Raw genomic sequence first — 7,007 nt, forward strand, 5'->3', positions numbered from 1 at the left:
ATGAAAAAGAGGGGCATGAGTCATGTGACCATTGGATCTGGGAGAGTGTCTACCAGTGTATAACCAGGGAAGAAGGGTTTACGAAAACAGGACAAAGCCTGTGACTGTGAGGGGCAAGGGATGGAAGGGATGTGAGGGCTGAATAGTGGCAGATATGAGGATCCTGGAGGTCTAGGGTATCCTGAGGGCATTACTACTAATGAACTAAAACACCGTTGAGCCTTGAGCAGAGTGGTGACATGACCACTCTTAACAAGCATCATCCTAATGTTCAGCCATTGAGAATCAGTAGCAGAAAAACACAGGTGGAAGTAGTGAACCCACCTAAGTTACTCATTTGTCCATGTGAAGAATTGATACTGTCTTTTAGTGTGAGATACACACACACACACACACACACACACACACACACACACACAGAAGTTGAGGCTGAGGAATGGGGCACTTCCAACTCTACAACATGCTGCCTCTTCCACCTCAAGAGATGCTCACTTCCAGGTGTGGACACCTGCACATGTGCACATGTGCTTGCAAAGAGTTATGCAGAGAGCCCAAGAGAACAGATAGCACAGAACAGAAACAGAATAATTTAGGACACCCCAGAGCTCATAGCAGAGGCACCTGCACCAGACTGAGAAAGGAAGGAAGATTAGCTAGAATGTGCTGCCAGGATCCAGATCTAAATGATGAAAAGACATTAGTAACTGGGAACAAGTAGCCTTAGGAGGAAGTAGTGCAAGAAGTCAGGGCAACACCATGTGGGAGCTCTGAAGCAAAAGAAAGGAGAGTTTGGAAACCAGTCCAAAGTGTGAGCAAGGAAATGGAATGTCATCATAATCATGAGGGGAAGAACAAGTAGCCTAAGGAGAAAATAGTACAAGAAGTCAGGAACCAATCCAGATGCCCCTCAATAGATGAATGGATCAAGAAAATGTGATATATATTATATACATTATATATTATATACATTATATATTATATATAATATGTATATAATGAAATTCTATGCCTCCATCAGAAAGAATGACATCAGCCCATTTGTTAGGAAATGGAAAGCTTTGATAAAAATTATATTAAGTGAAGTAAATCAGGCCCAAAGAAACATAGGTCTCACAGTTTCCCTTATTTGCAATAACTAGTAAATGTCTGGAACAAGTAGAAAAGATCAAAAGCTATGTACATATGACCAGATAAGATGAAGTAAGTGAAATGAACCCCAAGATAGGGACACAAGTGGTGTTTTCTTTCTTGCTATTGTTTCTAACGTATTTGTAAGGTACCATGTGATTTTTTTGGTTGCTTTGTATGTTCCTCCCTCATGGTATAACCCCTGTTTTCACTGTATTCAATGTTGATATAATTTCGGGAGGGGAATGGAAAAAACAAAGTGTCTAAATAGTAATACAGGTGGACCCATTGCAACAATGAGAGGTACAAGACTTTATGTGGAAAAACGAACTTTACAACTTTGGTGCGGGGTTGGGGGGGTGGGGTAGGGAGGCGTGGAGGGACGAGGGGGGTGGATGGGAAGGGATGGGAAGGGGAAAGAAAGGAGGAGGCAACAATGCTTGGTAAGAAATGTACTCATTACCTTGCTCTTGTAACTGTAACCCCTCTGTACAGTATTTTCACAAGAAAAATAGCTTATTAAAAAACAAACAAAAAAAAAGAAGTCAGGACAACACCATGTGGGAAGTTGTGAAATGAAATAAAGGAGTTTGGAAACCATTCCAGAGTGTGGGCAAGGAAATGGAATATGGTCATAACCAGGAGGGAAGAAATCCTGAAATACATTCTTATTTCTAGGAGTAGAAGGTCCTTGGGTGGACTGTGTTGGCTTAGCAATCCTTTGTTTTGTCTCTGTTTACTAGATTTTTCTTGCCACCTGTAGAGTAAGTGGAGTAAGCCAGGCTGTCTCACCACAGCTTCTGGAGGGGTTTGGGGCCTATACTTGTCCCACATTGGGATTCAGCTGTTTCAGCATTTGCATGTAACCTAGAGTCACGTGTGCAGGGGCCACCTTATGCAAGTAGCCTGGAGAAGTGGGTGAGCATGCATGGCCTTGAGAGGCCATCTTTGCCTCTTTTGCAATGCACTCTCTCAGCACTTAGCCTCTTAGAGCATCAAGTACTATTTCTCATGACTCCATGGGTTTACTGGACTTAACGTGTTTCTGATTCCTGTGGTGTGGGCTGAGACCACTTTAATGGCCCCATTGCACAGCCCTGTTCACTTTCTTTTAGAACACTGAAGGCAAGCGGTTTAACCCCAGCAGTGAGAAACTTAGTTACAGTTGGCCACTAGCCAAGAACGTGCGGTTTAGCCCAGGCTGTGTCGAGGCCACTTTACTTTCAACACAAAAGCTCATGCAGAAGAAGTTTGAAGCACATGCAGAAGAAGTTTGGTTGTATTTGGAGATTTTCACATCATCAAAGAAGGCTGGAATCCACAAACTGGATATAATTACAGGTCTGACAGCTAGGAGACAATTAACCCTTCTCTCATGCCCCCTTCCTCTCTGGCAGCTACAAAATGTCATTTTTTTCTTTCCTTCCTTTTTATCCTAATTAGACCCAAGCAGTAGGGTGAAGGGTGGCCTATGAGAAATTAGAACAATGTCACCAAAACCCCTTTGATCTCAGGGAGATGGAGGGGAGTTTCTGCTTTTGGACAGGGAGGAGCTGGGTGTGGTGTTGATGTCACAGCCAGACTGTGGCAGCCATCTGCCTAGCTCCACGATTGGGGTATGTTGCTTAGTGTGTCTGTGTCTCCATCTCTTCCAGTTCCCAGGGCTCTGTTGCTCTTATCTGAGGGGAAAATTCCATGTGACACTACTTAGAATGGCAAAGAAAGCATCATTCTGTGTCTGAAAAATGCTTTCTTTCAAAGATAGTGATGAACTGGCTTGGAGATCTCAGACCCAGAAATCAAGAGGATACAGACTTCTTTTAAAAAAAAAATAGTATGTTTACAGCCAGGTGCCAATGACTCATGTCTGTAATCCTCGCTACTCAGGAGGCTGAGATCTGAAGATTGCAATACAAAGCCAGCAGGGCAGGAAAGTCTGTGAGAATCTCATCTCCACTAAACTATGAAAAAAGCAGAAGTAGAACTGTGCTAGCCTTGAGCAAAATAAGTTCATGGACCATGAATAGGCCCTGAGTTCAAGTCCTGGCACTGGCACCAAAAAAAAATTTACCCAAGCAGACTGTCAACTCACACCTGTAATCCTACCTATCAGGAGGTTGAGACCTAGAGGATTGAGGTTCAGAATCAACCTGAAAGAAAAGTCCTCCATACTCAATTTCCCATTAACCAGCACAACACTGGGCTGGAGGACTGGCTCAAGTGGTAGAATGTTAGCTGTGAGCCAGAAAGGATTATGGTTCATGGTTAGACCTGGCAGACAAAGCTAGGCATAAGCCCCTGAGTTTATGCTCCAGTAGGCATAAAAGAAATAAATGTTTATGCTTGTTATTACTGTTACTCAGCAGGCAGAGAGAGCACAATCAGGTTTGATGCCTTCCTATATAGAAATAGCAAGGTTCGGGCTGGGAAAGTAGCTCAGTGGTAGAGTGCTTGCCTTGCATGTATGAGGCTCTGGGTTTGATTCCTCAGCACCACATAAACAGAAAAAGCTGGAAGTGACGCTGTGGCTCAAGTGGTAGAGCACTAGCCTTGAGCTGAAGAGCTAAGGGACAGCACCCAGGCCCAGAGTTCAGGCCCATGCAAAAAAAAAAAAAGAAAAAGATAAAGAAATAGCAGGGTTCTTGAAAACAGAAGGGTCTGTGGGACATAGCTCAAAGTAGAATTGTAGGAGAGTCCTTGAATCCCATCTGTAGTACTGAAAAATGATCATGATAAGAAAAGTTTAAATTGGATAGTAAGTATTAAAGCCCAGTTTCTCATGGGAATTGTCCCTTTCTCTCCACATGAGCTCCTCAAGTGCAAACACAGGCTCAGCAAACAGCTCCAGTCCCTGGCCTCCAGTCTCGGGCCTCTGGCCTCTGGCCTCAGGCCTTCAGTGCCTGGACAATTTCTTGAAAGCCATTACAAAGGAATCCAATGCCCAAGGTGGAAGGCAGGGGGCAGAATGTCACTTCCTTCCTGGCTTTCTTCAGCGTCACACTGAGTCTTTTTCTTGTTTATTCTACATGCTAGATTTGCTAGCTATTCATTTTAATCATTAGAAAAACAACCACCAACAAACAGCCTGCTGATTTTGGAGTTGATAAGTAAGAAGAGATTAAATACCCAGGGAAAGTTAGAGACAAAGTCACTTTTCCAAGTCATGGGCTAGCTCTCAAGATGGGGCTAGAATGCAAACTTTCTCAGTCCCAGCAGGAGTTTTAGAGTGGTAATTAAGCTCCTCCAGAATTCCTTTCTCCTACTTAAAGATAATTATGGCCCCAAATCTCATTACATTAACTGCATAACTATTCCATCTGTAAGTTCCTTGTAGAATCACTACTACTACTACTACTACTACTACTAATGCAGTATAAACATATCTTTTGTTTTTTTCACAGTGCTTTTTTTGTTGTTGTTGGTCCTAGAACTTGAACTCAGAGCATGGGCAACTGTCCTTGAGCCTCTCTGTGCTCAAAACTATTCTCTGGGCTCTACCACTTGAGCCACAGCACCATTTCTGGCTTTTTTGTGTTTATGTGGTGCTGAGGAATTGAACCCAGGCCTTCACGAATGGGAGACAAGCACTCTACCACTAAGCCACATTCCCAGCCCCTCCACAGTGCCTTTTGATCCTTCAGGGTTGAATTTCTTTCTTAAACTAACACCTTCAGTTTGTGTTGTTGCTGGGGTTTTATTTATGGTGTTTGTTTCTGACATTGTCACTTGCTTTCTGGAAAACTATAGAGGTTAATCATATGTGAGATATTTTCTGCCCTGCCACTGTGGTTGTGGCTATGCACAAATGCCAGCTTTATAGCAAGCTGTATGAGAATAAAAAAAATGGTACATGAAAAATAAATACCTAGCACTTTTGTGATTTAATATGCTTCTTGTTCTTCAGCCTGCTTTATAAACGGATTGACTGTGTCATTTTCCTTATGAAATTCAATGTTCCTATTTATTTTATTTTAAAAGGGACAATTTATTAGACATTTGGATAATTAATTAGATGAGAGTGTCAAACAGGAAATCTGTGGCTGAACAGTCTTAGTTTACCTGCTTTGTATCTACAAAGTGTGGCTGGAGAGATTGGAAGTGTTGTGTGAGTTGTAGAGTTTTGTCTTCTCTTGGGATATCTGCAGAGATGGCCAGCATGTAGATATTGCCCTAAAAAGTATCGGACTGTGATTGGTGGTGGTCCTCATATGTGTGTAGTCCACTAAACAATAATAAGCTGTGATTGGTGGTTGTCCTCTCAGGGCTGGCCTCTATCAGTTCCATGGTATACTTGTTCATTCATATGTCTTCTCTGCCTGGCTCATGAATGACATCCATGACCTTCACCTTTTTTTACTCTGTGCTCCTGGGATTGGATGCCTCTTCCTTCCATCCTCATAACATCTCCCACCTTTGAGGCATAGAAGAGGTGTGATGACACCAGCCACTTATGGCCAATCCTAGTTATTTCAGTAGGTTGAGATCTGAGGATCATGGTTCAAAGCTAGCCCAGGCAGGCAAATCCCAAGTAACTCTTGAATTCACCAGCAAAAAGCTGGACATGGAAAGGAGGTATGGCTCAAGTGGTAAAGTGCCAGCCTGAGGAGAAAAGTCAAGTGAGAGTCTGAGGCTCTGAGTTCAAGCCGTAGTACTGGCATACCAAACAACAGTATTGTTGAGGGAGAGGGAAGAAAGAGCAGAGTGCCAGACCCCTCACTCAGTCACTCATAGTATCTTGGGGCACTTTACTTGCATTACATGTCCTGACTTCAAATAGGACCAGTTTCAGAACTGTATCCCAAATAACTTGGATATGATTCATGGTAAACTAAGCTCATGAGTTTCAGGGTTTTGTTGTCTGAGGGTAAATGCACACAAAGTAGTAGTAATCGTACTTGTAATTATGTGATTAATCATAGGCATGAATCAATAATCATTAGTCATTTCTTGTCATAGTGAAGGATGAACAATAATGTTTGAATGAACAATTAATGTTTCTTGGATACAGTCATGCCTTATCACTCAGGTTGTAGGGGGTCTTCATATGCCCCTCCCAGTGACTTAGCATGGCAATAACATCTTAGCTTGTTCCTTGATGTGCTAAAGGAGAGGGAAATGTGACAATGTGGAATGTGCCATCTTCCAAAAGAACACAAAAGAACAACCCAAAAGCAAAAGCACAGATCCGTGTGTTCTGTAGCAGTGTGAAGATGACTTTTTACCTGCTCTAGATAAAAATGAGAAGCAGAGGGACAAGGAGCAGTGGTTTCTGGAGCAACACCCCTTTGCCACCTCTGAATGAACCCCACCTTCCCTTGCCAACTTGCAACAAGCCTGCCAAGCCACATGCAAATCCACAGAGTTCTTTTTTTTTTTTTTGGTAGTACTGGGGTTTGAACTCATGGCCTCACAAATGCTTATCAGGTTCGCTCACTTGACTGGTGCTCTACCAGTTGAGACATGTCTCCTGTTTTGCTTTTTGCTGGTTGCTTTGGAGATTAAGTCTCTGGGACTTATCTTCCCAGGTTGGCTTTGATCTTAGTCCTTTGGATCTCTCTCCCATGAGAGGCTATGATTCCAGGGATGAGCTGTCAGCACCTGGATCACAACTAGTTTTACAATGTCCATTAGGAGGACCAAAAAGACTCAGAAAGATTAAATGACTTGTATAGATCATAGAGATAGAGGGTCACCCTGACCCCGGATCCCCCTTCTGTCACAAAGGGAGGCCTTGATTCCATGGCCTTTGCAACCCTTCCAACACAGATAGCATCTTATTTAGAGTGGCGTTACTTTTCACAACTACGGAGATAATTGCTTGCTACTGGTAAACTCTGTCTCTAATTACTAACAGAGATGTTCTCAGTATTCCCAAAATA

The sequence above is a fragment of the Dipodomys spectabilis genome, unplaced genomic scaffold, assembly GCF_019054845.1.
Source record: "Dipodomys spectabilis isolate Male_0828 unplaced genomic scaffold, ASM1905484v1 ptg000463l, whole genome shotgun sequence".
In the NCBI taxonomy this organism is placed as follows: domain Eukaryota; kingdom Metazoa; phylum Chordata; class Mammalia; order Rodentia; family Heteromyidae; genus Dipodomys; species Dipodomys spectabilis.